This window comes from Portunus trituberculatus, chromosome 30, assembly GCF_017591435.1.
Source record: "Portunus trituberculatus isolate SZX2019 chromosome 30, ASM1759143v1, whole genome shotgun sequence".
Lineage (NCBI taxonomy): Eukaryota > Metazoa > Arthropoda > Malacostraca > Decapoda > Portunidae > Portunus > Portunus trituberculatus.
The window spans coordinates 10,083,648-10,092,749 of NC_059284.1; the positions used below are offsets into that span (position 1 = coordinate 10,083,648).

The following is a 9,102-nucleotide window of genomic DNA, read 5'->3' on the forward strand; positions in this document are numbered from 1 at the left end:
TGTCACTCTCGCGTTGAAGTGACGCAGCAAAGTGACAAAGTGATAAAAGAGAACGGGTTGGAAATTTTCATCCGTAGCGTGAATTAAAATGTAGAAAAAAAGTACGATACATTAATATTTTTTTTCCATATTCATGTTACGGCGAAGTGACGCGAGTAATTAATGACTAAAGGCTCGGCACGACAATTTTTTTTTTTCACTTTGGTCTGCGCAAAATGTAAGAACAACTGATTTATCTATTCTTTCGTTATTCCATTACTGATGCAATATTTTAGCACGAGCTGGTGTGAAATTTAAGGATAGCAGATTCATTTTTCTGTTTTTTTTAGTTAATTTACTTTATTTTTACGTGAGGATGGTGTAAATTATAAAGACAACATATTTATGATCTCTCCTGTATCTCTTATGAAGTAACTCTGAATAAAATGTACAAATATTGGAGTGTTTAGAAAAGGGAATTTCGACACACAATTAATGACAAAAATAAAAGGTGCAATGATACAGTTTTTCAATAGTGGTATCCTTTTAAAATGTAAGCAATAACTGATTTATTTACTTGCCCATATTGTCAATGCAACAAAACAGTGCAGTTGACATATATTGAAAAAAAGGCACGGCTATCTTTTCATCAGCCAAATCGTTGTATAATGGAAAAAAGCCATTCATTACCCATCTCGTGTTCCACTGGCAGAAAACAATGCTCTTTATATATATTTGAAAAAAAAATAATGCAAGTAAATAGTTTCCAGTTACACAATTTTTATTAGTAATTTGTATTCTCTATAATGATAATATTTCAAACACAAAGATTTTATTAATTTTCCAGTTATCGATCTTTATAAATTCAGAAGTATGTTGATTTTCTTTTGGTTACATATTGAATGCGAAAAATGTAGATATATATTAATTTTCAATCGTGTTCTTTAAAAAAAATGCAGGAATATAAAAATGTCTCCCTTCCACGGTTCAGAGATGCAAGAAGTTACCAGTGTATTGTTGTTTCCAGCCTGGCACGTATTGCAGTTAAATGGACGTCACTTTACACGAGGCAGCAGAAAAAACGGCTTCTTCCCGTAGGCAACGCAATAGCAGGGAGGTTTTCACTATCAAGAAATAAAAAAACTGAAAGGGTTTGCATCATGGCGTTCGTTCAAACATTTTTCCAGTACCTGTGCAAACCTTTTCTCACACTCACACACACACTCACACACTCACCCTTGACTACATTGTGGAATCCCCGTTTCTTTCTCTTTTTTTAGGATATAAACTGCTCCCCGCTCCGGCCCCCGCACCCGTACCGATGTTTCCACACTCTCAGTCCTTTTTATGTTCTTTCGGTTTTAATGCCTGTGTGTTGCGGCGAGGGAACACTGCAGTGACCGCCGCGCAGTGCTGCCACGTGTCGCCAGTGCAGTGATGGACGAACTAGTAGATGCTGTGGTGGTGAATGCAGTAAATGAATTATGATTGCTGATTATAATGAGTATAGTGATAATGGGATAGAAATACAGTAACGAAATATTATGGTTATGGTGATGTGGATACAGTGAATAAATACAGTGATGGCCTTTAATGAATACAATAGTAAGTGTAATGATGAATGTAATGATAAAATGGGTACAATGAATATAGTGAATTTATATAGCGGGTGAATACAATGATGAATAATGTGAGTGTAATTATAGATGCAATAAGTGAGTGAATAAAAGGTTAATGAAACCAGTCATGGATAGGATGAATCCAATGATGCTAAGATGAAAACAAATATGATTGCGTAGATGGATACAATGAGTGGATACAATGATGGATACAGTAATGGATATAGCAATGAAGTTTGATATTTAATACAGTAAACAATGAATGAATATAATGAATCAATATGAGAAGAAATATAATGAAAATAATGAATACAATAAATCTTTATCCCTAACGTTCAATCTCTCTCTCTCTCTCTCTCTCTCTCTCTCTCTCTCTCTCTCTCTCTCTCTCTCTCTCTCTCTCTCTCTCTCTCTCTCTCTCTCTCTCTCTCTCTCTCTCTCTCTCTCTACACACACACTATCGGAAATACAATAACACACCTACATAACACACAAAAAAATCTCTAATAAAAATATATCAACTAGAAATACAAAACCAGCATCACATTCTCGTATTGCGCTTCCCTTATTACTGATAACGCAGAAAATCCCGATATAGGAAAAAAAAATGTGACGGTCGCTTTTTTTTTCAATTCCCACGTCGTTTTTCTGTATCAGCGTAGGATCGTTTAGCAGGCACGCTCCGTTATTGCCAGTTTTGTCTATGAGCGGGAGTCAATCAAGCGAGGCATCGATGCTAATTTACACTATAGGTAAATGTATTTCATTGGTCATATTTACGCTGCCATTATTCTGTGTAAGTGCTCGCCTCCATTGGTCATGATTAATTGGAGGTTACTAGTGAGTGTGTGTGTGTGTGTGTGTGTGTGTGTGTGTGTGTGTGTGTGTGTGTGTTTATTTGATAATGTACCTATTTGTGTTCCATGTGTGTTTATGTGTATATTCTCTCTCTCTCTCTCTCTCTCTCTCTCTCTCTCTCTCTCTCTCTCTCTCTCTCTCTCTCTCTCTCTCTCTCTCTCTCTCTCTCTCTCTCTCTCTCTCTCTCTCTCTCTCTCTCTCTCTCTCTCTCTCTCTCTCTCTCTCTCTCTCTCTCTCTCTCTCTCTCTCTCTCTCTCTCTCTCTCTCTCTCTCTCTCTCTCTCTCTCTCTCTCTCTCTCTCTCTCTCTCTCTCTCTCTCTCTCTCTCTCTCTCTCTCTCTCTCTCTCTCTCTCTCTCTCTCTCTCTCTCTCTCTCTCTCTCTCTCTCTCTCAATCTATCTATCTAGTTATTCGTCCCCAATTTACTTTATTTAGTATTTATCTAAGTATCTAGTTTTTTTGAGCCACTTATACTATACAGTCTACCTGCTTATCTATATACCGATCTGCCTATCTACCTATTTCTCTATCCATCAGAAAAGACACTCAGATTATCTCAACAAGAAAAAATACTCACAATAGATGTAATGATGGGTGGTGGTGTGTCTCGTTGGCTGGCAGGTGAGGGACGAGAGGTGACGGTCCACACACCTGTACTGCAGCTCTCAGGTAACCCAGGTGTAATCACTCTCTCTACCTGTGTTGTTTATTTTCAGTCTCTCCTTTGAAATGGCAAGACCTTCATGCGTTTAATACATTTTTCTTTCTATTCTCACTTGGTGCAGTTATTTGTTCCTGTATTGGTGTGTTTTTCTCTTTTATTTGTTGTTCTTTCAATCACATCTTCACTTTAAGTTTCTCCGTTTTGGTGTTTCTCTTATTTATCGTCTTTTTTTGTCTATTTCCTTGTTCTCTTTAACTTTCTTTCTCTGTTTTGTAGTCAAGTTGAGTCATGTTGTGTGTCTTTGGTGGGGAGATAATCCTTGACGCTCTGAACATTGGGATGGAAATAGAGGGTTTACTAAAAAATACGGGAATTAAACGCGATTACCTTAAGTGCTGGTGCGTGTAACTTATTCTTCTATCTATTTTGTTGTCTTTATCGAGTGCGTGGCGGCTAGAAGTGAAGTGAATAAAGTGCGATTAAATTGAGTGCGTGTTTACCTTTCTGTCCAGTTCGTTTAATGTAATTTTTATTTATTTATTTGTTGATTCATATATCTTCTCTTTATTTTTAGCCCTTTTCCTCATGAATACCAAAGAAAATACTAGTAAATTAAGTGCTGGGATACGTGTCTTGCTTTCCTGTTTGTTGTTCATTCCTCTTTTCAATTGATGCATATTTGTTATTGTTATTTTCATACCATTTTTTGAGGTTTCAGAGCAGACATAAAAGAAGCGGCAAGGAAAGTTATTCATGTATGTTAGCGCGTGTATCTTTCTCTCCAATCCGTTATTCAGTTTTTTATATAAATTATTCATATGTAATCTTGTTCATGTTCCCAAAATGGAGAGAAAAATGAATCTGATGTACATTTATCGCAAACCTGACTTTATTCCTTCCTCCGTGATGATAAAAACTTAATATTTTTACGTGTCTAGTGCAAGATTGTTAGCGTTATTGTTGCTTCCTGTGCGACAAGAAGCTCACCCTCTTGAATAAATAAAGGCAGAGTTGTTATTGCTATTCCTTGTGTTGGTGTGACGGGAGGCTCATTCTGCAGCACTATCACGAGGCTCCATCTCGCGGCACCTCCTCGCATCCCTGCCCCTAATAGGATAATTTCCCTTCCATTGTGCGTCTGTGAACGTCCAGCGGAGTTGCATTCAAGTCGACCCCACACTTTTCCGGCCCGCTAACCCCTCCCCCCCCCCGGGTCAGAGCACAACGGAAGCCCCACCGGTCACTCGTCAGGGAAAAAATATGTACTCGCTTCGCCGTCGCTGATTGGTCAACTAGAACGTAACTCTCCTCGGGTGATGCAGCGCTGCGCCCCGACACTCCGCCCCGACCCCGTGTTGTGTTGCCTTGTTTTGTTTTCCCCTCGCCAAGTTTGATGCTGGAGTTTTCGGGGGGTGGGAGGGAGGGAGGGAGGGGGCAGAGAGGCAGGGAGAGGGAAGGTGGTGTAGCAACTCTGTCCTTAATGTCTCTCTGTGCGTGTAATGTTTTTTAATCTAATAACACGTGTAGTTTAATGCCTTCCAGAATTTTATGTGAGTGTGTGTGTATGTGTGCTTGTTGGTGTTGGTGTTAGGCTTACTGTGTGCTAAGTAAATATCAGTTAACGTGTTTTGGGTACGAATTGGTGTTTTAAAAAGTCAACTTACACTTAGCCTCGTACTTGGTGATCTTATAAATAGCGGCGGCAAAGGAAAGGCTTGATTTGTGTGAGCGTAATTGCACACAACACACACTTACGAGCGCTGAATGAGGACCATATGTCACCCAAACTTCCTCTCCCTCACAACCCTGAGGCGCCCACCCGACGAGGAGGTCACGGCGGCTGTAGCTCGGGCCAGCCTCCCTTGCCTCGCCGCACTCCGTCCTCCGCGCCGGGGACACTTTTCACACTAGGTAAGACGTCAAAAGGTTATCAGTCTCGTTTCGCCGCCCGCTGAAACATGCCACAGGATATCCTTAATTTTTTCCTCCACTTGTGAAGCACTAAGGGAGAAGCGAGACGCGTGGCGGGGCGGGAGGAGCACCAGTGGGATATTGCGGGGTTTATGGGACACGGCGCTGAAATCACTACCCAGCGTTTTAGTGTCGGGGTGGCGGCAGCAGCGGCGACAACAACAGCGACGTCCGCCACCGACTCCCAGCACCTCGCGTCACAGCCTCACTACTGCAGCCCAGACCCAAGCCCGCCCAGACCCTCGGCCGCGCCTGCGTGTTCGGCCACCTCCCTCCACCACCACCGCTACCTCCTCTTCTTCCTCCTCCACCGCCGCTACCACATCCACCGCCACTGCCCGCTCCCGCTCTCTATCATGCATTGTTTTTATTTACGGTGGCATCCTATTACTACTCTTACACCACCTTATTTATCTTTGCTCTCTATCTCCTCTTCCTCTCTCTGTATCTCTCTCTCATTTGCTCCATATCTCTTTGTGTCACATCCGTCGCTTGCTCTGTGATTTACACCATTAAACATCCAGGATATGCTCTCTCTCTCTCTCTCTCTCTCTCTCTCTCTCTCTCTGGGTCGTAAGCATGAGTCGTTTCTCAGCATCACCTTTGTCTTCATCATTTATCACGCCGAGGTAATATTAGCCGCCTCCCTCCTCGGCATCCGCGTCTCCTCAGCCCCTCACACTCACCTGAGCCCCTCATACCTGTACACACCTGCCGCCTGATTGATCTCGCCACACCTGTCTTGTTTAGAGATCCGCTTTTTTTTTTATTTCGCCATTTATTTTTGTACTGTGTTTGTGTGTGTGCGTGGTTTGTGATACTAGTGTGTTTTGTTTTGTTTTGTTTTGTGTTGTGCTATTGTTGTGGTGTTTTCCATGTGGCTTTTTGTATTACCTTTTGTGTTTGCGTTGCGTCAGGCGGCAGTGAGCATTTATCAGGTGTGTTGTATTGTTTATGTCTTTGTAATACTCGGATTTATTACTGGCATTCATATCTGCTGCTCACATTAATCTGTATTATAATCCATCTTCACCCAACATTTGTGTCTCCCGCACGTTACATAACATCCACGCATAATCCACGTATTGTTCCGCTGCTTCCCCATTGTATATTCCTGCCCTTCACTAAGCTATCCAGTCTTCTCTCCTACAACCGCTACTGTCATTATAACATAGTATTATCCACATGCTAAATATACATCACTGTTCATTATACATTCACTACAGCGCTACAGCCAACTACTTCATTCTTTATCTTCTATCCACGTTCATCCACTCACTACATTGCGTAACTCATCCACTTTAACATTTAACAACGTAACTCTGCATCAAGTAAGCACTCTACATTACCAGACTGAACCGATCCACCATTTATCCATCCTTTAATACAGAAATCCATTAGAACACTATGTAGCTTCATCCAAATAGCACCCACACCCACATCTATCATAAGATTATATTTCACTACCAAAGGAAACCTGTCCACTCACCCACACCCATGCACTATTCTTCCACAAAAAACATAAGTCCACACATATAACCCACACACTCAACATCTACCCTCTTTTCCATTCATTCCCTTACAGAACCACACGTAAAACCAGACACAGAGACACTGAAAGCCACACTCACACCTCACAATAAATTTATCTCCCTTTCTACTTCGTTCCCTTACAAAGCCACATCTTCAGAAACCAACACGTAAAACCAGGAAGACACAAAGAAACAAAAAGCCACATCCAAACCCATACACTAAAATTCTCTTCCCTTTCTAGATTAATTTCCTCACAAAGCCACACCTCCACAAACCAACACGTGAAGCTAGAGACACAGAGAGACAAAAAGCCACACTCGAACATCACATACTAAATTTCTCACACTTTCCAAATCCATTCTCTCACAAACCCCATCTTCACAAACCCACACGTAAAACTAGACACACACAAAGACACAGAAAGTCACATCCAGACCCCACACACTAGATTTCTCCTCCTTTCTAGATTCATTGCCTTACAAATCCACTCTTACCTTGCTAGCACACACCACAGGAACCCCTCGTGGAGTACATCCATAGCCCCAATCTTCACACTCAACATCACCTCCATATCCGCCCCGCACCCCGCCTCACTCAACCGAGGGCCTCCGGATTAGAGGTGTTGGGGCTTGACAGTTGTGTTCCGCCGCGCCGGAGCCCAGAGCTGAATGGAATAAAAAGAGCGTAAAAACGGCCTTGTTCAGCGGGTCTCTCTCTCTCTCTCTCTCTCTCTCTCTCTCTCTCTCTCTCTCTCTCTCTCTCTCTCTCTCTCCTATCGTTTTACAATTATAAACTTTTCTTCCCATTTCTTCGTTGTTTTTGTTTTATTGAGGCTGAAGTAAGTGAAATGCAGAGACTTGTTTAAGAATCTTGCTTGGAATACTGTAGAAATTATTATTGTCATTATTGTATAGTTAGTGCAGGCTTTCACTCTTACAAATATTTCTTTCCCTTATCTCTATCTGTATCTTTTTTCCATCTGTTCCTTTAAATCTTCTCTCTCTCTATTATTCGCTTTCATTTCACTCAATTTTTTTTGTTTCCTCTACGTTTCCGTCTGCCTTTTCTGTTTCCTATATATTTTTCGCTTTCCTTTTTATTTCTTTTATTTCTCTTTTTCGCAGATAGATACTTTTACCTTTCCTCCTTTTCTTTTAAGGTTATTTTAATTCTTTGTACTTTTTACCCTCCTTCCTCTTCCCTCGTTCACTATATTCCATCCACACCTTTGCTTTATCCATTTTTCTTTCCTTTCATTCATTCGACTTTTAATCCACTTCATCTTTTACTTCCCTTCCCACTCACTCTGGCTAAGACCTCACGTTTTCCTATATCTCTCCTTCCCTCCCACCTTCCTTCTCCTCCACGGCCCCTACCGCCCTCCTACCTCACTCCTTTACAGTGTGACCTTTCTTCTTCGCTCTCTTCGCCTTTAGTGACCTTTGCCATCAGGTAGTGTCCGCGCCTCACCTCTGGGACACACTTGCTTTACGTTCCCAAATGTTATGGACTCTGGGACACGACTGGGACACACAAACTGCAGCGTTACTTAGAAAGGCGAAGGATTGTTGAATGGAGCTGGAAGTCCTAGGAAGTCATTGTGTATATTTGAATTTCTGTTTATGTTTTGTTGTTGTGTTTGTGTTTTTGTGTTGCTGTTGTTAATCTTGTTTTTGTTTTTATTGGTGCTTGTATTAGTTACGTTCCTGCGGTTGATGTTATTGTTATTGTAGTGTTTTTTGTACTATTTTTCTTTCTTTGGTGTAGTTCCGTGCAGTTATTACTAGTGCTCCTGTCGTCCATGCTGCTGTTATTGCCACTGTTCTTGTTTTTCCTTCTCACCGTGTTTCTGCCATTTCCAGAGTCCCAGGTTGTGTCTCTTTGGCGTTCTTGTTACTTGTACTGTTGTTGTTACCTATCTTTCTTGTTCTTGTTCCTCGTCTTCCTGTTGCTATTCTCTTTCATGTCTTTCCTCACTTGCCTGTTCCTGTTCTCTTTCTCGTTCTTGTTCCTCACGCCCTTGTTGCTATTCTCTTTCTTGTTCTTGTTCTATTTCCTATTGCGGTTTTCCTTGATGGCCTACCCAGAAACCTTTCATCCCTTTAATACTATGACACGTTTTTATATTCACTCTGATTACCAGTTAGTGATTTTATACACCTCCAAAAACTTATGTGGGCATTAAAATAGTGAGGACTGTGGCCATTAATCTTCTGACCTCCATAGACCCTTAATAATGTCAACAAAACCATCTAATCATACTGAAAAATGGTACAAATGCAGTACTGAAGGGGTTAATCTTATACGAATGATTTATAAGAGGGAACAAAGATAATCACTAGAGGAACATGGGTGGAGCGTGAGTGGAGCGTGAGTGGACCGTGAGGGGACCCGCGGAAACATGCTGAGTGAAGGAAGGATGAAGTCTTATGCACTGGTTCTTTATGATTGATTGCTGGACCTTTAAGACCTTGCAGGA

General features: G+C 41.4%; 1 protein-coding gene across 1 annotated transcript in view; it reads right to left on the reverse strand.

Moving 5' to 3' along the window:
* Positions 1-5,184, reverse strand: part of LOC123511007 — a 44,342-nt gene extending 39,158 nt beyond the window's left edge. The window contains 2 exon segments of the mRNA XM_045266631.1: positions 3,033-3,446; positions 4,875-5,184. The gene's annotated coding sequence lies outside the window, so the exon portion shown is untranslated.
* Between the last annotated feature and the right edge of the window lie 3,918 nt (positions 5,185-9,102).